This window comes from Hemibagrus wyckioides, linkage group LG09 (assembly GCF_019097595.1).
Source record: "Hemibagrus wyckioides isolate EC202008001 linkage group LG09, SWU_Hwy_1.0, whole genome shotgun sequence".
Lineage (NCBI taxonomy): Eukaryota > Metazoa > Chordata > Actinopteri > Siluriformes > Bagridae > Hemibagrus > Hemibagrus wyckioides.
The window spans coordinates 10,863,222-10,887,183 of NC_080718.1; the positions used below are offsets into that span (position 1 = coordinate 10,863,222).

A 23,962-nucleotide genomic window follows, 5' to 3' on the forward strand; every position below is an offset into this window, starting at 1 on the left:
AAGCATGCCTGTTATTCTATATAACATGGTCAGTTGACTAACCCTATCAAGACTATTGGCTATAGTTAATTGAGTTCAGTCCATTTTAAACGTGTTATGGAAGAAAGCGTATCAGTGTAATCGAAGGGAGGGCCGTCTATAATACAAATCCACCCACATGAATTTTCCAGCGTTTGTGGGAAAGTCAGTTCAGTGAACAAAAACAACTGCAGCTCAGAAAAACACATGACAAATGACATATCTTTGCCCTAACAAAATAGTTTAAACCCATTCCACATAACAATCTTTAATTTAATTAAGTCACTATAATGACAGGAGTTGAGTTAATATCAGCTTTATGCACAGCTTTAAAGATTAATCAATTTAAGATAATCGTTTTAAGTAAAATGAAACATCTGCTCACTAGGACATCTAATTCTGCATTTTAATCAGTACTGGACCTTTTCTGGTCTCACCATGACTTTTTTTTTTTTTTTTTTTTTTTACAAATGCCTTAAACATATGCTGGGACACAACAATAAAGAATTTAGCAGAACAGGTCAGTATGAGGTAAGGAAAATATTGAGGCAGGACAGAATGATCAGAGGGTTGCAACTGTAATATCCTGTAGCCTTCTAGAAATATTTTATACAGTTATTTCTGATGTGATTGTTATTAAGAGGAATCAGACCTCAAGTATATCAGGAAAGGGTCTAGACACGTCTGGATATGATTTGGTTCTATTAAAATGTTAAGCCAGTGCAGACAGAGACGAGATTTTAAATTAGTAATATGATCTTGGCTGTTGTTAGTGATGTTAGTACAAATGGTTGAAGCGGTCAGGGTAGTTGAAGTCATGTTAGATCACAGAGCATTATGTGTGGTGCTCTAATATGGTTCGTGCTGCGGAATTGTGTGGATTCTCCGTATAATTTGTGTTTTTCAGAATATACATCCCAATATTTAACTCACGTGCACTCACTGGGAATTTAGGAACACTACAAAAAACACAAGAACAAACCACACAATGGCCAATCTGGATCTAAATATGCTTTAGAGAGACAGAAGAAATGGCAATGCTCATTTGAATAACAACTCTTTACAACAGCGGTGAACAGAAAAGCATCTCGAAATGCACAACCATGCAGTGAATTGACTCAAACAGCAGAAGACGACAGCATTTTTAAGGCTACATAGGTAGAGGGTCATTAAAAAACTGGCCAGATGTAAGACTGGATCATTGTAGCCCATCCTCCTGAAGGGCTGATGTGTTGTTCATTCAGTGGTGCCTCTTTTCTGCTCCACCTCAGCTTGGATAATTGCATGAATAATAAAGAGGCTGATGAATGTATGACTTTAGAAAAACTCAAAACATAATACAGAATCTGGGCATGTCTTATTCTTTGTTTTCTTTTTTTTTTTTTCTTTTTTTACTAATTTGAAGTAAGGCCTTGAATAGTAAACTGCAGTGTGTGTGTGCGCGCGCGCGCTGTGTGTGTGTGGACAGTAAAAGCCCTGGAGATCAAGGCTGATGTCAAAATAGAAGTTGATGTCCAAGTAGACGTGAGGTGTTTGTCTTTAATCGTCAATACAGTGCTAGGGCTGCGTGTTTATGGTCTTTTGTTTCACCGCAGGTTGGCGGTGTGTTATCCTGAGCCGGTTATTTATTTATTTACATCCCCATCCATTGATCCGTTCAGTTTCCGGTGTGATCCCGTTCTCTCTCGCGATACTCCAGTAAGGGGGAGGATACGGCACCGCGCGGTGATCTCATTGCTTCAATAACTGCATGGTGCAGCTGGACCCGAGTCGCAAGTTTGAGAGCAAACTTTTAACTCGTACCGTCAGCCAAACAAGCGGATTACGGTGTGGATGCGGTGTAGCAGGATGTAGATGGGTGTCGGTGAGGACGGCGGTGCGCGCGTGTGTTTAGGAGCTGGAGAGGAAACGCTGTTTAGTATTTCTCTCATGCAGGGCAGCTGTTGTTGGAGAGAGAGGGAGTGGGAAGGTGAGTAAAGCAGTTTTAAAACGGGGATGCGGATAGCTCTTCGCTTTTCTGTTTAAACCCCATCTCTCTCTCTATCTATCTGTCTATGTGTTTATTATTTTTTTTGTCAGAATGTGCGTTTGTTTCCCCTTTTTGTTATGTGTTCACTCACGGTGCTTGAACGTGGCACCAGCTGTGTCAGGCTTTCTTCTCAATCAAATCCTGTTGTTAGCTTCAACCATCGATGCGCTATGAGGACTTGCTTCTCTTTCCAAGAAAAAAAACAACACCACTGCTGGAAAAGAAAGAAACTTTTCCACGCGGAAAACAGCAAAAATAATCATTCACACGGCTGTCAGTGCAATTTTTAGACACAAAAGACTTTTTAGGTGTTTAAACCTTTTGTTTCACCAAAAAACCCGGGGCCCGGTTTCCCCCCTCTGGATCACACCGTGGTGAATATAGTTTGACGAGAGAGAGAGAGAGAGAGAGTGCAAAGTGCTTTCTCCTCTGTGGTTTTTATTGTTTTTAATTTAAACAATACTGCTTTTGGGGTGTTTTTTTTTTTTTGGGTTCATCCTATCCCTTAAAACAGCATATGGTTATAATAATAGCTCTAGCTCCTCTAGAAACAGTCCTGAGATCAGCTGTGATCTACATGATTGCTGTTTACTTTGCAAAAATGAGGCTTTTGGAGCAAGCTGCTGTTGTCCAGCTGTTTTAATAATCGATCAATTCATTATTTCTGCTCTTATTCTTTTCTCTTTTTTTTTTTAATCACACAGAAGTTAGCTCCCACTGTTTGGCTGAGATTTAGTGGATTACTAGTGTTTGGGGATGGTTAGCTAGCTGACTCTGTATCTGTTTCCCCGGGCAGCAGGAGGAATTTCAGGTGAATTCAACTGTTATTTTCATTTCCATGGACAATTGACCAAAATAATGACCAAGACTACCCTCGGGCTCCTTCTTTAAACCAGGGCCTTTTGAATCCCCCATCACCTCCACTTCCACCTCCCCCATTCTTTACGCCTCTAATGTCCCTGTATCTGTACTCAACTTCATTGTTAAAGAGTAACCTCTTCTGGAAATGTGAATGTAATGTACCTTTAGACGGGATCTAAAGTAGATAATTAGACATGCTCTAATGGCTCATTAAATCGACACAATGCACTTTCCTGTGTAACACATTCGTGCTGAAGGTACAAAACAAGCCAGTGACAAAGATACATACACTCATCAGGCATAACATTATGATCACCTGCCTAATATTGTGTTGGTTCCCCTTTTGCTGCCAAAACGGCTCTGAACCAGTCATGCACTGTGTATCATATGCATCAATGAGCCTTGGTTGTCCATGACCCCGTCACCGGTGCACCACTGTTCCTTCCCTAGACCACCATTAATAAATACTGACCCCTGCAGAACGGGAACACCCGTTGCAGTTTTGGAGATGCTCTGATCCAGTCGTCTAGCCATCGCAATTTCGCCCATGTCAAACTCGCTCAAATCCTTGCGCTTGTCCATTTTTCCTGCTTCTAACACATCAACTTTGAGGACAAAATGTTCACTTGCTGCCTAATATATCCCACCCACTAACTTGATGAGGAGATCATCAGTGTTACTGACGTCACCTCTCAGTGCTCATAATGTTATGGCTGATCGGTGTACATACTGATTTCTTTATAAGTGCGGCAGAATTCAGTCCGAGTGTCTGCTTAAGACACTTGCTCAATCATGAGACTTGAGCTCATAAGCTTGTGCTCACACAAGTAAACGTCTGCCGATCTATTGATTTTAGGTTGATTCTGGATTTTCTTTTTTCCTGTGAGACGTCTTTTCTCATTCAGCATTTTTTCACAACATTCACCGTTGTCAGTGAGAAATCCTAATGCAGATAGCAAAAGCTGGACTGGAGGTTCCAGGCTGCAGTGGTAATGGAAGGAAAGTTGAAACATAGCATAGAGATGAGATGTAAACTAGAGAGACTAAAGGGCTAAAGCACTGCTTTATTACATTTACAGCATTTGGCAGATGCTCTTATCCAGAGCGACCTACTCGAGCTCAGCATCGGCAGCCAGGTGGACCTTACAGATGTCTGATCAGCAGTCCAACGCCTTACCCACTGAGCTACCACTTCCACATAATGTTTTAGTCATTTGTTTAAGAAGCTTTAAGGTGTGCCGTCTCAGTACTGCTCGGTTGTGTCATCCTCGAGGTTTAATCCCACGCTTAGTTTCCATAATTGCAATGAAACATGCAAAAATGTGGATTCACAATATCCGGTGAGAGGGTTTTCACTCCTAATAGGCAAGTCTTCAGCCGTCGCTGTAAGTGCGATGATTTGATGGGGCCATCAATTGTGAAGGCTGACTACTGAAGGAAGAATTATACACGTTGTATGGAAATAATAGCATTAGGGAAATTATGAAAACAGAATGTGTAATTTTTTATTTTTTTTTAAAGCATAATTAGATTTTTTTTTCATTCCATTGTCTGTACCGCTTATCCGATCTATCCTCGGGTCACGGGGAGCCTGTGCCTATCTCCGGCGTCATCGGGCATCAGGGCAGGATACACCGGCAATTTAGAGACTCCAATCAGCCCAGAAGCATGTCTTTGGACTGTGGGAGGAAACCCACCAAGCATGGGGAGAACATGCGAACTCCACACACACAGTGAGTGAGTGAGACTCGAACCCAGGACACTGGAGGTGTGAGGCGAAGCATAATTATATGTTATAGAAGTATATTGAGCGAATGAACCGTCACAAACGAAGCTAGCTTGCTGGTTCCCATGAGAATACTTGTCCACATAGGTGTCAGTGTAAAGCCCTGCTTCTTCTATCTTGGACTGAGTGATGTGTGTCAGCCTCACAGTGTGACTGACGTTTGCTCAAAGTAATCTGTGGAAGATCTGGCAAGCAGCGAGCTCGTTGAAACTGCAGGCAAAAGTAGAGAGTCCATTCTGCATTTGACTAAAGGCTGTAACACGAAACTTTAGCTAAGGAAAAAAACAAAGAAAACGACTTCTCCACTCAGAATTCCTACCGGGAACTCGGGTCTACTCAACACGAGTTCAGCAAGTGACAACATGGCCGCTGACAGCATAAAGTCTTACCTTTAAATGAATTCTGCTGTGTATATATGTATTTGTTGCTGACAAAATCCCATCGTCAAAGCATTCATAATATAATCATAATCATATCATCATCATAATTCCCTATGATGTAGCCCCCTATGAACTCGCAGACGTTGTACAATGGCACAATATCTGTAGCCCTTGAATGCAGTCTAAATCCCATTCTCAGTCAACTGCTAGTTGAACGGCATTGTGGGTAATGCGGTCAACCAAAAGCTGTGTCCAAAATGGCCTACTACATACTGTGCACTTACACCACGCATCCTGTGCCGTAGCGTCTACTGTATGAATAATAAAAGGTTAGTATCGTCTCAAGTAGGAACAAGTGACGGTGTTTTACTAGCTGCTGTGCTCCAGCCACTGACCTCCGGTAGCTTCACACATCGGGTTCAAAACACTGACGCTTGCCTACAAATCAAAAATGAACCCCAAAGCTCTGGTCACTCCCTCAGATCTACTAGCACTGCCGGACCGGTCTCGCTATCTTTTCGCGTTAGAGCTAGGTATGTAAGACACATTTCTGTTCTGGCACCGAGCTGGAGGAACAAACTTCCCCATGATATCCGAACAGCTGAGTCACGACGGGTGATGACCTACCTCTTCCTGAAACACTTAAACTGGCACTTAATTTTTCCCTGTTTGTTTTATGTATTAAAAAGAAATTGTGCTGTAATTCCTCCCAACATTCAAAGCTGTGAATGTTGAGTGCACGAAGTGTCCAGCATTTATTTTTTGTTGAATCATAAGTGCATCATTCTGGTATTGGAGCGATTCACATGACTCACACTATTTATACCACATGATGGTGTACAACTGTGTATAAGTGGCACACCTGAAGTGGAAATAGACCTCCGTGTCAATGAAACAAGTAACTAAAAAGAACTTGCTTGAATAAATCTTACCCTTGATGAGTGATATGCAAGTCATTTAGGGAGGATTTTTGATTATTTTCCCCCCTCTGACAGAAACATTACCTCTGACCGAGATGTAGATGTCTCATCTACATCAGCAGGTTACACATCTTTAGTTGTCGAGCGAGCGGAGGAACGTTCTGGCACGACGTCCTCACACTGTAGGTTTTAATATAACCGTGTCTCTTCAGCTTCACGTTAACAGAGCCTGACGTTAAACGCTATATAACACCGCAGCAGCATCCTAGATCCGGATTATTTGGTTATACTAAAATAATTAAGGATGGTTTGTGGCCTTCGGTCGTTTATCAATGTCACGTAGAAATATCGTTTTCTCATATTTGCTCCCAGTATGTTGATTAAAAAAAGAATCGATAAAAATAGCCCACTTAAAAGCACATCCTGGAAAGTAATGTCTTCTGAGATGTCACTTTACTCTACACCGCACCTATTCTAGGCTTCCTTGTTACAATAGAGCAGTATCTCCTTACAATTCATACATAAATATGGAGAACGCTGGTAGCTGATGATGATGGTATTTCAGGCACAGGCGCTGTATTCAAACAACTTGACTATCAAATTTCCAGCCTGGCCTCAACTCCTGATCCCAGTATTTGTGAAGTTTGTGATCACTGGATGCATTTTTTTGTTGTCGTTGTTCCATAGTCGCATCTGCTGAACGTAGCTGCACATAGCAGAGCAAGCTGTTTATCACCTTGCTTGTAGTAGATCTGTTGTGAACAGATCACAGCTGGATGTTCTTCCTGCGCGAAGAGCATGACTTGCATTCAGCACTCTCAGCTCGGCACCTGCTCTGCATGCTGATCAGAGTTTCCTCTCGCTTCAGGACAAAACACATCTGTCTCGTTCCCCGGTCCCTCCACTCTGCTTGGGAGAAAGACAAACACTGGGTGTTACACGCAGAATATTTGAAACTTGGCTAATCATATCATTATCTCATTATTTCCTTAGAGCTAATCCATGTTCGGGTGATTTTTCTGGAACACAGCAGTAATGTGAAGAATTTGGTGCAGGAAGTGCGCACTAGAATCGATTCCTGTGAACGTGAACACAACTCGTACTCAGGTCTGCACTTCAGGAAGTAAAGTAACCTATGCATGTGTTGTATTCGATGACATTATCACACATGTAGCATGAGTGAGAGGGGAACACAGAAGAGCTGAGGAACCTTACTGCACGTGATAAGTTGTCATTGTCACATGTACATTACTGCACAGTGACATACTTTCTTCACATGTCCCATCCTTGAGGTTTGGGGTCAGTGAGCAGGGTCAGACATCATGCAGCGCCCCTGGAGCAGTGGGTTAAGGCACCAACAGTAGCAGCTTGGTGGTGTTGGGGAGATCAACAACCCAGAGCCTTAACCACTTGAGCTATCACCGCCGCCCATAATAATAGCAGTAAAAAAACATGCCGAGTCATGTCGTGTTCTCCGTGTACATGTGTGATGATGTAAGATGAATGCAAATGCTGTGGAGAACAATCACGCTCTGATTCTGACCACAGCAATCCACCCACGTGCCCTTCCCAAAGGTTCGTTTACCTTTTTCCCTTCACCTTCTTCAGCCGTGCATGCCTCATGTTTTGGTTCATTTATTTATGAAGGGATCGGTTTCACACTATAAATGGGTATGAAAGCGACTTTATACTTCATCAATCCCACAGCGCGCTCATGTTCATCGTCAGTGTTAGCGTTAGAAACGAGGAGTACGTAAGCCGTGTCAGAGCCTTCGGTTCAGCCTCGTGTCGACCTCGTCTTTGTTTGCGCTGCGTGGTTAAAGTTTTATCTGGAGATGACGCAAGAGCACTTTTTCTTTTCGGCCGCAGATACTGAAACCTTGAGTATCAGCTGATAGCAACACTCACATGTTGTTTTCCTTTTAATGTTACTAAGCCTCATTTTTTAACTAAAGCACTTTTACAGTTAAACTCTTTCGCATAAAACGCTCAGGCATCGTGCATTACAGGAGAAGTTCACTTCCAGAACAAAAATCCCCAAATTTACTAGTCGTAGTCTTATATGCAAACATTTCCTGTTCCCAGAATAAATGACACTTTAAGTCCAATACCAATCTTCAGAGGTTGTTACAGGGGTTTATATCCAATCGAAAATTCAGCAGGTCTTCAGTCAGATAGCAAGAGGAATAATTAGTGATCCCAGTGAAGTTATTTTTTCAGCAGTTTCCTATTAGCTTTTATTAGAAGTTGCAGTGAGGATGCTTTCAGATGTTAGTGTCCAGCAGGTCAGCTGAGGTTTACATGCCCATTGAAAGTGTTTCACTTCCTGTCCTGTGATTTAAACTCAACCTTCTTTCACTACTACAGAATATTAACTACTGAGATTTCTCTGTTAATTAATAACCCCAAGCTTTAAGTGTAGCTCAGGAGTGAGGAGCTGAAATGATCCTATCTATTGGGAATGACTGCATCAAACCCTGACTACGGCTCTCTGATACGTGTGATGAGTGGGTGTGATGAGTGTGTGGGTGTGATGAGTGTGTGGGTGTGATGAGTGTGTGTGTGTGATGAGTGTGTGTGTGTGATGAGTGTGTGTGTGTGATGAGTGTGTGATGAATGTGATGAGTGTGTGATGAATGTGATGAGTGTGTGATGAATGTGATGAGTGTGTGATGAATGTGATGAGTGTGTGATGAATGTGATGAGTGTGTGATGAATGTGATGAGTGTGTGATGAATGTGATGAGTGTGTGATGAATGTGATGAGTGTGTGATGAATGTGATGAGTGTGTGATGAATGTGATGAGTGTGATGAGTGTGTGATGAATGTGATGAGTGTGATGAATGTGGTGTGTGTGTGATGAATGTGGTGTGTGTGTGATGAATGTGGTGTGTGTGTGATGAATGTGGTGTGTGTGATGAATGTGGTGTGTGTGTGATGAATGTGGTGAGTGTGTGATGAATGTGGTGAGTGTGTGTGATGAATGTGATGAGTGTGTGTGATGAATGTGATGAGTGTGTGTGATGAATGTGATGAGTGTGTGTGATGAATGTGATGAGTGTGTGTGTGTGATGAATGTGATGAGTGTGATGAATGTGATGAGTGTGTGTGTGTGATGAATGTGATGAGTGTGTGTGTGTGATGAATGTGATGAGTGTGTGTGTGTGATGAATGTGATGAGTGTGTGTGTGTGATGAATGTGATGAGTGTGTGTGTGTGATGAATGTGATGAGTGTGTGTGTGTGATGAATGTGATGAGTGTGTGTGTGTGATGAATGTGATGAGTGTGTGTGTGTGATGAATGTGATGAGTGTGTGATGAATGTGGTGCGTGTGTGTGATGAATGTGGTGTGTGTGATGAATGTGATGTGTGTGTGTGTGTTGTGTGCGTATGATGAGTGTGTGATGTGTGTGTACTGTGCTCAGACAGTCATTTTAGCTGTCTGTCAAATGAACGGTTTATATTAATGCACTTGTTCTAATATGGTATTGTTGCTATAGTAACAGCTCATTCCCAGGCAATTCAGTTGTGGGGCAGATAATCCATTTAATATTAGATTATGAAACAAAGTAAACATGATGAAATATCAAAGTAAAACATCAGTGCTGAAACAGTGAGGTGTGGACAGTGTAACGGTCAGTCAGAGAAAGAGAAAGAATAAGAGTTTAAGGGAGCGTCTTGAGGTGCGTCCCAAATCACGTATGCACTGTTCTGCACCATTTTCTAGTATAAATATTGTAAGCAAATTCCAGCAAGAAGACAAGAAGTACACTTGAAGCATGCGGATGATGCACTTATTGAACTGAAAAAATGAAGTGTGGAAAATGTTGGACACTTGCACTCAACCCTTGCTGTTTTGCTTACGTAGTGAAGGGGGCGGGGCTAGGAGACCTGTTGTGTGGAGAGCGCTGGTACAGGTCTGTACAGGGTGTGAAAGTCTCTGAGACGCACACTGTGACTATCAGAAGTGGTCTGGGTCGCAGATGACCACATGACACCAATGTCTCGGGGCATGCAGGAGAGCGACGACGCATCAGCTGATTATTAATCAGCATCGTTAATCTAGCCGAAAACTACGTAATCATTGAGAGACCGGTCAACAGCACAGCTCTCCAACTCCAGGCTAATGGACAAAGGCCATGCTGGAGATGTGCTAACGGCAGAGACGAAAGTGGACGCTTTTTAACGATCCTTTCATCGATCACTTCTAAGATTCATCAGCAGACCATGTGGTCGAAAACAATTGAGACTGACCATCCATTTATATAAAATAGGATTCATGGGATATTTCCGCCTGGAGACGTTTACATTTATTACATGTACCGACGTAAATGTGCCTTCCTTCAAAGGAAGTGATAAATAAAATCTGATCACAGGTGTAAACGCCTCTCTACTTGTGTTGGGGGTCACTCAAGATGGACATGGAACCGATCCCAACTCAATTCAATTCATTGTGACGATAAACAGCTGAAAAGCAGGACATGTTTGTTTCAAACCAAAAAAAAAGTTGACTTGATGTAGTAATAACTTTAATAGTAATAATAACTCTGCTTTGGATCAGGCAGCGTCACATTATTTCCCATAACAGCGTGCTCCATCATGTTCTCATCCTTATTTAATATGCATATGTAGATATTTAGCACACAGGGCTCGTAATAATCTAGTTCAGTGAAGCTTTATTGGTATAGCAAGATCTAAATTTAACATCCCTGATGAGTAAAGCAGAGGTGAAGGTGGTGAGGGGAAAAAACTCACTTAGATCAGGGTACCCCCAACCTTACTTGTACCATGGACCGGTTTGATACTGGACAGTTTTTCGGCGACCCGGTGGGTGGAGGCTGTGGGGTGTGGAGGGATGAGGGTTTGATTGATGGGGGAGCTCTCTGGTTAAATTTGTTTTTATTTCATTTTAGCATGGGTTAGCTTGCGGATTTACTGATGCATGGAAAAACCTGCAATGGGTGGAAGTGTGAAATGGTTTGAAATAAATTTAGAAGTTTATTGTTTCTTTGCGGCCCAGTCCCGGACCACGGCCCGGTGCTTTGGGACCCCTGCCTTAGACAACACGAGGTAGAAACCTCGAGAGACTGAAAAGGGAGCTCATCCTCACCGGATTATAAAACCTCTCCTTTTATGATCAAACAGTGCAATTGCATAACCAGGAAATTCATTCCAGTTAGAACATGAAGTCTGTCTTGTTGAAGATCTCAGACTGTTCACAAATCTGTTTAGGACAACTGCACTAAAGCGTGTTGAGTACTCGGCGATTAGTACAGATGGGATTGATGCTCCAGGAGTACTAATGAGCGAAATGTAATTGCAGCCTTTGGCTCTCATCATATTTTAAAAGGAATCGCAGTTAACTCACGGTGCAACATGCAGTCGGTGGCCTGACACCATCGCATGAATAAGCAATCGTCAGACTCAGCATTTTTGCCCTTCTGGAAAAGGCAGGATTGTGGCGGAACGAATTTGCAAGTCAATGTGCCCTTCTGTAACGCGCCCTGGCATCACTCTGCGGCCACTGATTAATTTGCCTGTGTTCTTCAATAATGCCTGTGACTGTGCTTCCTGTGGTGCTGCTGGAAACGGACAGCTTTGTGTGTTTGTATGAAGACCAATAGAGGCATTTCGTTTTTTTTTATTTCTTGAACAATGCAAACAGGCTCTCTGCTACACATTTCATCCGCATTCATAACAGGATTTAGTGGATTCATGAGTCAAAAATGACTTAATTGTTTCCCCATGTTCACCCAGTCCTGTTGTCCGTGCCCCGAGGGCTCGCTTAGTAAATACGAGGCATCAACAGGAAAGGGCACGTTTCTCTGTCGAATCGCAGGCAACAAAGAGTAACTAGGAGGAGCACACGCTGGAGTCGTGCATGGCCTGTATAATGTTCATGCGATTACACATCAGGAAGGAGTTAAGCAGGTGTTTTGGAAGTGTTCGATTTCAGCAAGAAACTCTCTTCCTCTCAATGTGCTTTCAGGCATCTAATCAAGATTTTGATCACATTCTCTTAATCCCCGTCGATTGAGAAAGGGCCTTGCAGGTAAAAAGCTCAGCGTTGCTGGCTTTGGGAAAGAAGTGCACAAAGTGGTCGAAGCCAGAACCGCAGCCGAGCTAAACGGAGCATGCTTTCCCGTCTCGGTCCCGTTCCCGAACCCAGCTGTGTCTGAAAATAGTTAGCACTTGGCAGCCTTCTCTCTAACCAGACAAGTGCAATGGGGCTTAAGAGAAGAGAAACGAGAGACGCTTCCCAGCGAGGCTGTGTGCTGCCGCTGGTTTTTCTTTCTTTTTTTTTTTTTTCCCCCTCTTCTTCTTCTTCTTCTTCTTCTTCTTCTTCTTCAAGGAAAACATGCCCGTACATGTTTGTGTTGTATCTTCTCCCCAGCCATCCTGGGGAACCACACAGAGGTGCAAGTAGGGGCAGAATGATCTGGATTTCTTTTAACACTGATATGGTGGTTAATTTTTAGCCAGGACTTGCTCCAGTAATAAGCCTCAGAAACGTGAAAGTGGGGCAGAAGTAAAGCAAACACGGTGTCAATAAGCGTGTTAAATATAAAGAGCAATAGACTGTGCATAGGACTGCTTAGTTGTACTGCAGGTGCTGAAATATTCTCTCTCTCGTAAACAAGAGCCAAAGCAACGAGCAAGCCTTAAATCTTCAGTTTCACTTGTTTTCATGTCGGATCAAGTTTCCTGTCTCACCTGCTCGGGCCTCCGTAATCTTAACTGTCCTTTGTCTAATGTGCCGTGATTGTGTCTGAAAGCCTTTCCAAATAAGACAACGTGGACCTGCATCAGTAGTAATTGGATTCTCAGCGAGGGAAGAAAGGTCCTGACTGCCTGGACTGTCTGCTCTCTTAGTTATTATGGGTTATTATGTTAGACCTATGCTTCTTTTTTTTTGCCTCCTTATATTGATATTGTGGCTCCTGTGCAGTGAATCAGCAGTCAATTTCTGTTGCCATGTCTGTTAAAAATACTCTGCAACCCAGCGCTGGTGAATTCTCCAATCGGATTGATCAGTAGGTGTGCATTGTTTTTATTTATTTTTTCATTTTTATAATAATACGGTTCAGACTGTACCGTGATATGGTTTATTTTGGTACACTGTGTCTAATTGTTGCCATAGTACTCAAGGGGTTGGACAATGAATGCTCAATATAATCTACAACAGTCTTGAAGTATGTATGTTGATATGGAGATGTCTCTGTTTAATGTTTATGGAAGGAGTCTGGGTTGAAAGCGTGATGTAACAGTAATGAGAGTGAGCAAAGGGAGCTGCTGTGGAAATGACAGATAATCGTGACACTACAGTAGGATTGAACAGGAACGAACTAGTCCTTGACATTAAACTCTAACTTGTAATTAATTTATAAAATAAAACAATGTAATCTCTCACAAATCACCATGGTGTCAGCAAACACGTTCCAGCCCATGCGTTTACATGAAAATAATTCACTTTAGGGGGTAACAGCATCACACCCTCCTCAGAGTGTGTTATTGGTGTATAACCACATGGTCTGGAGTGTGTTATTAAGCACATAACAGCAGCTGTGTCACACAGAGAGTCATGGGAAAGCATACTGGTTTCTGGTTAACATGATAAGCTGCATTTTTAGTTTGTTTTGTTTTATTATCTCCACGGCAGAGAAATCGGGACAGACCAGTGAGTCTCTAGCGTCAGTCATAACAGCAACTAATTTCTCATGGATCTTCTACAACTTCTCATGACTTGTACATAAAATTCAGCAATCGTAACAATTTGTAGAAAGAAAACACTTCAGGGCATAATGTCATTTGAAAATAATCATCTTTGCGGTGGTGAGAGTAAGCGGTCACGACAGACCGGCTCGTTGTACGCGCCATGTCATGTTTCCCTCCTTACTTATCAGTCCAGGGCGCTGTGGCCGTCTGCGTTCTTTCAGCTTGGCTTTTTATAAATCAGATCGCAGTGTTTTGTGCTGAACTCGTGGCTTCGTGGCTCACGGGTGTTACAAACAGCTCTTCTGACATACCGCTTACACGACCCTTTGACTCATGAGGTCGGCTTATCTCGAACCATCACCTGGCACTTTTAGTTAATGCCAAAAACAAGCTCCTCGCTTACGTCTGTCCAGCCTCTGTTTCAAAAATAATCTGTGGGAAAAAGCGTCACATGTTGCATGACCGTTTATTATTAGGACTATTTTAGTCATACACTGGTCATTATGGCGTTGCCTGTGTTCTCTTCGCCTTGAATTATTTATTTTTTTTATTTTATTTTTTTTTACCTGCATGTATGCTGAGTGATGGAGCAAGGAAGAGGAAATTAGTCAGCCTGACTACTGTGTGTCTGCTGGTTTTACTCATTTGGAAATCATCATATGTGATTGATGGCTGCCTCGTGGGCAAGAATAGCAATTAAACCGCTGACATCTGCAATCTCTCCAGATATTTTATGAGTTTGCACACCATACATGGCACCAACACACTCGCACAGTCATCCATCTCGCTCTTAATAGCAGCGGTCGTCCTTACGACTATTCTACCTGCTATGATTTACAGGAATCCGGGAAGCGGATACAGAGGTATCGAGGAGCGGAAGGTGAACTGGACAGGAATCAGGGTACAACTTAAAGGTCGGGGGTTATGCGTGTTGGAGCAGGCTCATTAAAAGTTTAACAGCTAAATGTTGGCAGGAGACATTTTTGGCTAGATTTTTAAATTTTATCCAGGGTTGTCTCTACACGTTTCACACTGCCCTGATTTATGGGACATTTACTCTGATGATATGAACAGGTAGAGGCTTGGTACAAGTAAGCACCGTGATGGCTATCAAGTCAAACAATTAAAATGGTTAACATGGTTGCTTTAAGAGAGACAAAAATACACTTTTCTGGTATTTTGGAATATGTTATCCTAATTTGTATCTTGTTTTCCTGCTTTGACGCAGAGCAAGAAAGCGTCTTTTTCTAATGCGCCAACTGTCTATGCAGCCAAACATATACAGCCGTAAGTGTCTTCACTCGTTTTCACTATTTCATCAGGGCTTAATACACTGATCAGGCATAACATTATGAGCAACATTATGAGTGACAGGTGAAGTGAATAACACTGATTATCTCCTCATCATGGCACCTGTTAGTGGGTGGGATATATTAGGCATCAAGTGAACATTTTGTCCTCAAAGTCGATGTGTTAGAAGCAGGAAAAATGGGCAAGTGTAAGGATTTGAGGGAGTTTGACAAAGGACCAAATTGTGATGGCTAGATGACTGGATCAGAGCATCTCCAAATCTGCAGCTCTTGTGGGGTGTTCCCGGTCTGCAGTGGTCAGTATCTATCAAAAGTATCCTTTAAGTCCTACAACTTACAGGACCTAATGGATCTGCTGCTAAAATCTTGGTGCTAGATACCACAGCACACATTCAGGTATCTAGTGGAGTCCGTGCCTCGACGGGTCAGGGCTGTTTTGGCAAAAAGGGGGACCAACACATTGTTAGGCAGGTGGTCATAATGTTATGGCTGATCGGTGTAAGTATCAGTTGCCGTTTATCAGCATGTACAGTTAATATCGTATTATTTTAAGTTTAATAATCAGATTATTTACAGCTAATAATTGTTAGGTTTACCTTCAGTCCCGGCTCCAGTGTTACCAGCATTCCTCACCTTACTGATGGGTAATTACAAATACCTGACTATGCCTGGTCACTCACTTCCTCCACCATCTCATGTGCTTTACGCTGAACTCGTGGAGACTTCTCACTTTCTCTCAAGATATGATTGCCAGTGGCAGGGTTTGAGAGCATCGGCAGTGAAAAACGTCACCATGTGGAGAGCACACAAAAGAATTAGGAAAGGATTTTTATAGAAAATGACGCAGAATCGCCTGAACATCCGTCCAGCTGAGTTTCTGCAATTGTCACTGCCAGCAAGCAGTTCCTGACCCCACAACTATTAATGTTATTACACCCACTCCTGACCTCTCCAAACCTGACACACTGGAACGTCTGTCTGTCTGTCTTTCTGTCTTTGTCTGTCTGCTTTCTTTTTATATCTTTCTTTCGTTTCTTCCTTTCTTTCTGTCTTTCTTTCTGTATATTTCTGTCTGTCTTTCTTTTTTCTTTCTTTCTTTTCTTCCTTTCTTGCACTGGACAACTACAAACTACAAATCTCCTGGTGCTTTGGCTATTGAACTGTTTACCAACTTAAAACGTAGCAAGAAGTTCAGTCAGAAACAGTTAGAAAGAATACGAGTGAACTGAATCCAGTATTGAGAGGGAGACCGTTCTTCTAAGAGGTATGAGTCGCAGTCTGGCCTGACTCCTGTGACTCACTGCACCACAGGAACACAGTGTTTCAGGATATTATTCTCTACTGGCTCAACAAGAAGTTCACTGCTTAAATTGTTTACAAAGAATCTTAGTCTTAAACATAGAATTGAACTGGCTGTAGTATCAGCCCCAGTGGCACGTTCTCAAGAACATTGTGGAAGCAATAAACAGCAGGTATAGAAAAGTAAACATATATAAAATCCTGCCAAACGGCCTGTAAACATATCTCAACTTAAAAAGGATTTACTGTGAAGTAGTCACTCTACGAGCGGTTTTTAACTACAGGAGTAAAGCACTGCTTTATTGCTCACGTGCAATTTATTCCAGCTGTGTGCCATGCGAAAATAAAGGAGCTGAACCTCTCCTGTGAATCATGTGTGAAGTCTAACGGCATCGGCACAGCAGGAGAATACTAGGAAAGTAAAACTTGTTGCCGTCTTCAGCCCTTCTCACTCACGTTCTACTCGCCATTGTATCCGCTGATAGTGGTGGCCTTATTTTTGTTCCCTCTTTTCCTGCTTTTCCTGATGCCCTGCCAGAAGTGACCAGTCCCACACGGGTGTGCCTCCAGTAATACGTACCAGTCACACTCTTCTTCAGACGAAAGGCCGTTATTTAACAATGAAGACGTATGGCTGAGCTGGGAGACACATGCACGGTAGCAATTATGTTTAACACAGATTTTTAGTCCTGAAGGAACTTCATCTATTCCACACAAGATTATGCAGTCTTAATAAACGCTGATATGAGAAGCACTAGATATAATGACAGAGTTCACATTCTTTTTTTTTTTTTTTTTTGTCCTGCTCTCAGTCATAAAATCCCTGACATTACAAGATTTACCCCGAATCAAACACTCCACCAGTGCTCCCCACGCTCGGAAACTGGGATCTTGCAGAATATTCATAATCTTCAAATTGTGCAGAATATTCAGTACTAAGGTCATAAAATGAGACCTTCAGATTTTTTGTTATTAATATCTAAGATGTTTCATGATCACATTTTTATTGGGGCTGCCTCCATTGTGAAAACATTGAAAGGTTAAAATTAGATTTTACTCCCACACACACACCAGGATAATGTGGAATGGCTCATCTGAAACCAGGTCATCCGTTGTGATGGTCAGCTTGGGCAAATCGGCCCCAAAGTGATCCTCTTATCATCCTCATTATCCTCTAGGTCGGCTCAACTATTGATCATTTATTATTTAATCTAAGTAGACTGAAAATCTGCAGCATTGAATAGAGTACATATGGCTGTTTATTTCTGGAAATTTCTCTTCTTTGCCTAGTCTATGGCTATGGAATAACCGTATTCTGTTTATTTCCTGATATTAGGAGAGAAAAGTCTCAATATTCTGAGCTTAAAATCAGAAGACTGTGACAGACTGGTTGGTTTATATACCATGTATTTTTTATTTGAAGGAAAGAACTACACTGTCATGGAGGAAATTGACTCACTTGTTGAAGGATATCCTCCAACCCAGCTATTGCCTTTTTTCCCCCTGAAGTACAAGGTCTTTTTTCTGAAAAATATATAAAGTACAAACACTTTATTCTAAAGATATTGCAAAGTTTCCCGCATATAAAATACCATGACTTTTTTTTTTTTTTTTTTTTTTTTTTTTTTTACTACATTATTATGCTTTAAATATTCTGTTATTCTCGAAATCTTGTTTGTTTTCTTTTCAACAGTGGCCCTAAAATGTATCAGTATCACTGTAACTGTGACACACTGTGACAGTGGTGACAGGAAACACACCTGCTGTATTGTACACAGTGGAACAAAAGCATGTGTGAAGCTGTTCACAGCGAGCCGCTCGACTGTATGATGGATCACGCTCAACCGCTTACTGCACCACTAAACTCATTAGATAATAATATTCTACTCTTTTATACATTCACTGTCAATCTGCCACACCCTAGAAAGACAGAACGACGGATAGATAGACAGACAGAAAGACTGAAAGAAAGACAGACGGACAGAAAGAAAGAAAGACAGGCAGGCAGACGGACAGAAAAACTGACAGACAGACAGAAAGAAGGACAGACAAATGACAAAAAGACACACGGACAGAAAGACCGACAGACGGATGGACAGACAAAGACTGAAAGAAAGACAGTCTGACAGAAAGACTGAAAGAAAGACAGACGGACAGAAAGAAAGAAAGACAGGCAGGCAGACGGACAGAAAAACTGACAGACAGACAGAAAGAAGGACAGACAAATGACAAAAAGACACACGGACAGAAAGACCGACAGACGGATGGACAGACAAAGACTGAAAGAAAGACAGTCTGACAGAAAGAAAGAAAGAAAGAAAGACAGACAGACAGGCAGGCAGATGGACAAACAAACACAGGCAGACGGACAGAAAGGACAGATAGATGACCGAAAGACACGTGGACAGAAAGAAGCGCAGACAGACAGAAAGGCAGGCAAAAAAAAAGAAGGAAAGAAGAACTGTAAGCACAAAAAGAAAGCAAATCTGTGGTCACAAGCCACTGCTGCATTGTTCATTTAGATGGACAAAAAGAGTCAGCAGTGACTTTCTCTAAATTGTACAGTAAGTCTGACCAAATCAGGCAAAATCTCAGGGGCTGCGTGTGTGTGTCCTCATGGAGATTGTATAACTGGCTACGCACCATACCCTGAATACCAACATGACATGTTTTGACAGTTTGTTTTATCAGAAAAAACTAATGATCCTGCAGGTGCTTGGACCCCAATGATCGCTGCAATGTCAATATTTATTTTCAGTTGTGAGCAGACACAAACCACAGAACAGTCATAAGTCCCAACTCATCAAGGTAGTTGAGATAGTTAACACCTGCAAACCCCTCCTCCTCTTACTCATCTTCATTACTTCCTGCGTCATCGGAATTCCTCTGACTTTCACCCCGGCTTTGTTTGCTTACCTAAGGGGGATGCATGCTAGTCAGGAGGCGTTACATTTACAGTTTGTTCAGACAGCTGTCATTTCTCCCTGTGAATAATTTCAATCTTTTCACTGGCTTTGGCTGAGTTTTTGTGACTGAGTTGTGAAATCGTGTCCTGTGTGATGTGGCAAAGGGAAGCAAGAGCTTTACAGTTATATAAACTATTATATAATCTCTTCATTACCTTCTCTTCTATAGCTGATTCAGCAGAACAACACTGAACGTGTGTTTAGTAAAAGTTTACGTGATCTTAGTGCTTGTGATGAATTGATTGAGATTGTTCTCACACCTTTCAGTCGTCGCCATAACCTGTGCTTCAGTAGCTCAGGCGGACTAGCCTTCACTCCCAACATCCTGGCCATGCATGACCCTGTCACTGGTTCACTGCTTGTCCTTCCTTGGAGCAGTTTTGGTAGGCACTAACCACTGTATAGCAGAAACACCCCACAACACAAGAGCTGCAGTTTTGGAAATGCTCTGATCCAGTCACAATGTGACCCGTACCAAAGTCTCTCAGATCCTTAATGCTTGCCCGGTTTTTCTGCCTTCCAACACAAAGTGCTGCCTTCTACACCCCACTCCCCGCTCTGATGAGATGATCATCGCTGTTCACCTCACCTGTCAGTGGTTTTAACGTTACGTCTGATCGTGCTCATTGTTGTTTTCTGGTCCATATCGAAGTGAGATTTTGTATTAATGCAAGTGAAAATCTTAAGGTTATCCATTGTAGCTCTGTCCACAGCAGCAGAATGTGAATCAGAAGTTGACGAATGCTACAAGCAGCAGTAAGAGCATCAGGATGACTCAAACAGGTCTGGGGCCAAGAGGAGTCACAGCAGGACATAAAAAAAGAAAAAGTGTCTCACCCTGGCATCACATCAGGCAGCAAGAGTACATGTAAAGCTTGACGGAGAGAGAGAGAGGCTAAATTAGGTATGCTCTGATCCTACAGTGTTATGAAAGGATGTGGAGTGTGAGACAGTGTTAGCTGTTGCAGTAGAACTTGGAAGAGAAAGCCAGAGTGCAACACATGTGAGAGCAAAATGTTCCTCAGAGGAAAAAGGAATCTGGTCTAGACTCTTGACAGTAAATTATCACTTTATGCTTGGTTGAAATTCAGACACAAACTGCTTGTGTGTGTGTGTGAGAGAGTGAATAAGTAAGTAACAGACATGATGTTCACATCCTAGCCTGTGGCAATGCTGGACCGCTTCACTAATCGATACACTGTTTTGCCCTTCGTCAGTGTTGGCTCTCGCTCTGTTGTCAAGGCTGGGACTTACAGGCTTTGAAAAACTTTCTCACAGCTAGCTCTGGAGCCGGGCCAAAAGATTTCAGAAAACTACGCATTCATCCAGTGGCTTTTTTCCTGCTCTTGTTATTGAAGCCCCATTTGTGAAAGCAGACGGCTGTCAATAGTGAAAGAGGACAAGTCCACTGAAGTAAGCTAGTGGACTAGGTCTGGGGGGATTGGGATCAATAATTGATTAAAAGGCAAAGTCTAGGCTTGTTATTAAAGGGGCGTGTGCGCGTTCACGTTCCGAGGCATTCAGGCAAGAGAACTTCCAGCCATGTGTCTGATAAATCAAATCACTTTGTTTGTAATTAGATAGTAAATTGCAGACGGTGGTATAAATGCTGTCTTGATTGCACTGTGGGGAAAGCAGTGTCATCAATCTGGCATGCAGTGCTTTCACACTGGGAGGTTTTTGTGATATTAAATACACTGGCCAGACACAAGCAACGTCTAATCCAATGTCCACAGTGTTAGAACAACGTGCCCCCCCCCACACACACACACGCGTTCATTCATTCATTCTCCCTCCCTGGTTGCTGTCTGACTCATTAAGAACAATCTGTTCTTTAAATGAGCAAGGTCAGAGGGAAATGGCAGCAAAAAATGTGTGATCGCATCAGGGGTCATGACTTCATTTGTAAATCAGCTCACCCTATGTGGGAGTCACTTTTGTTTATTTATTTTACACATTCATATCGGTAATATTCAGAGTCCCATTCAGACAAGCCATGTTTTATTATACACCCATCAGGCATAACATTATGACCACTGACAGGTGCCGTGAACAACGCTGATTATCTCATCATGGCACCTGTTAGTGGGTGGGATATATTAGGCAGCAAGTGAACATTTTGTCCTCAAAGTTGATGTTAGAAGCAGGAAAAATGGGCAAGCGTAAGGATTTGAGCGAGTTTGACAAAGGGCCAAATTGTGATGGCTAGACGACTGGATCAGAGCATCTCCAAAACTGCAGCTCTTGTAGGGTGTTCCCGGTCTGCAGTGGTCAGTATCTATCAAAAGTGGGCTAAGGAAGGAACAGTAGTGTACATCTGCATTCTTGTCAGCTTTGTTGACGAAATTAATCTTTCACGAGCACAACCATGCAGAAAAAGGTGTTTTAAAACATTTTATCCTCTCAAACTAATCACGTCAATGTCCATCCATTGCTTACTTTTATAACTATAAACATTTCCTAATTCTAGACATTACTGAATAGTGTGCTTTTAGAGGAATAGATCAATCTGTGAGTAGCTCAAGTCCCTGGTTCAGTCCTAAGCTTGGGCTTCTGCTTGTTCTCTGATGTTTCATCTGGATTCTTCAGTTTCCTTCCACCTTCTAAAACATGCCAGTAGATGTTTTGGCTACTTTACAATTGCCGTAAGTGTGAATGTGAATGGAATTAGGATGTGTCCTTGCCTTACACACAGTGTTCCGAATAAAGGCAGATACTGAAATTAATGCACCAATATACTGTTCCTGTATGTTTTCTTCATCTCGTATCTAAATAAGTCACCTCGCTTCTTCTGTCTCTCTCATGCAACACGCGTGTTGTGGAAACTAATGATGTCCTCATGGGCTAAAACACATGCACAGGTTACTTTACCTCATGAACGAGCGCAAGACCAGAGTGTTCACATGCACAGGAATCGTGGCACAGGTCCAGTGCAACCGAACTCGGGCCCCCTCCAACAGGTAGCCTTGGGTTAAGTACCGTGGTGCGCTTCCTGGTCCGCATGACAGCTTTCACATTTCACAATTTCAGACTAAGCTGCCAGTCTGAAAGGCTAGTAAATGAGACCTAAAGTTGGAGAGAAAACACATCAGACCACACATCACAAGGAATCAAGCCAGTCCTTTGTGTATTGTCATTTAACCTTCTTATAATTAGTATAGAAATGTCTCATTTGTCGCCTGCTACTAAAACTGGCATTGTTATTGACACCTTAGCTGTCAAAAGGATGGGCTTGGACATTCCTGAAATAGTCAGTCCTAGCACATTTAATGCTAAATGTGTTTCTTTTCTTTCTTTCTTTTTATTTAATCTATATTTAACCATTAAATCTTTTTCAAGCTAGCCCCAGGCCAGGAAATCAACACGTTACCTCTACCAACATTCCAACACAGGACGAAATAACAAGCAGCACTTAGCATCACTTAAGTACAATTACAAACAGGAACTTTCATACTGAACCAATTCTCTTATAATCGCTTAACTCTGATAATGGAATCCATTTAGCCAGTTTCAGATGTTTGTGCCAGTCATTCCAGGGTGCTGAGTTCACGATAACTTGAAGCTGTCTTGCCTAATCCAGACCTCACTGAAGGAATATCTAAACAAATATGACTGAATGTAAATCCTGTCTCAGTGAGAATGTAGATCGATATTTTAAACGCGAACCGAACGGAAAGCTCTCGAGTTCGAAGCGGCCCGAGAAGATGGACAGATTTCGTAGTTATCTGCACATTTATAATCAGCACTGCTGAAATCTCTCACACTGCGGCTTTGATTTTAGTCTCTCTGCAAAGAAAGACACCATGGTGTTTGTTGCCTAGCAACTCTGTGCACTTTCCCCTCATTATACCTTTAAGTTCACTCGGGACATGCTGCCCTTTTTGGCTTTATGGCCTTTGACTCATCTGCATGACCAACAGAGATCAGGTGTCTAGACGGGGGCTCCAGATTAGCTCCGTCTCTCCGCCAGAGCCATATGATTCCTTTTAAAATCGCCCTCATGTTTTTATTGGAGCACGTTTCAATATTATTTAGCCTATGATTTTTTTTTTTTTTTTTTATATCACCACCAGACGGGACAAATTTTATGAGGTGATGGCTTCTTACTGCTAACTTTCTTAGTGCTATACAAAAAGAGAGTTCTGCTGGAGGTGTGCAGTTTGATCCAGATTTTAGGCGTTTCTGATTTTGTTCATTGTTTGGCTGCGAATATGCCTAGATATTGCATTTTGTGTGCTACTCAAGAACCATGGAAATCTACACACACACACACCTTTCCTCACAAAGGAATACTTTTAATTTTTTTTCAAATTTCTAGAAGATTAAGCTTGAGAAATTACTAAATTACTATAATAAAATAAGTTTTAATAGCAAATCAGGTAGCTTTTACGAGGCATACCTTTTATTCAAATAAAAAAATGGAATTGATATAAAAGAAACCTCTCTCTTTCTATTCGCTGCCTCAAGCAAGCCAGTCGGAAACATGGCTGATGGAAGATGTGAGATTTGATAGACTTGCATTATGGTTCTTTTGAGTTGAGTTAATTTGAGTTGGTTTTACTTTGTTGGAAAGAAAGAGAATGTTATTCAAATTATTACACATTTTCTGTATTTTCCTCCCTACTCAAATAGTTCTTAACAAGTTTAGAGAGTCGCTTGTGCTACTTTTTCGTCTT

General features: G+C 42.0%; 1 protein-coding gene across 4 annotated transcripts in view; it reads left to right on the plus strand.

Moving 5' to 3' along the window:
• The first annotated feature begins 1,731 nt into the window (after positions 1-1,731).
• The window catches only part of LOC131359336 (signal-induced proliferation-associated 1-like protein 1), a 58,791-nt gene continuing 36,560 nt past the window's right edge, over positions 1,732-23,962 (plus strand). For 2 of the 4 annotated variants that reach the window (XM_058399130.1, XM_058399133.1), the window contains exon 1: positions 1,732-1,987. The gene's annotated coding sequence lies outside the window, so the exon portion shown is untranslated. Of the gene's footprint in view, positions 1,988-12,601; positions 13,034-23,962 lie in introns of those variants that run through there. The other 2 variants (XM_058399131.1, XM_058399132.1) reach the window with 2 other exon arrangements.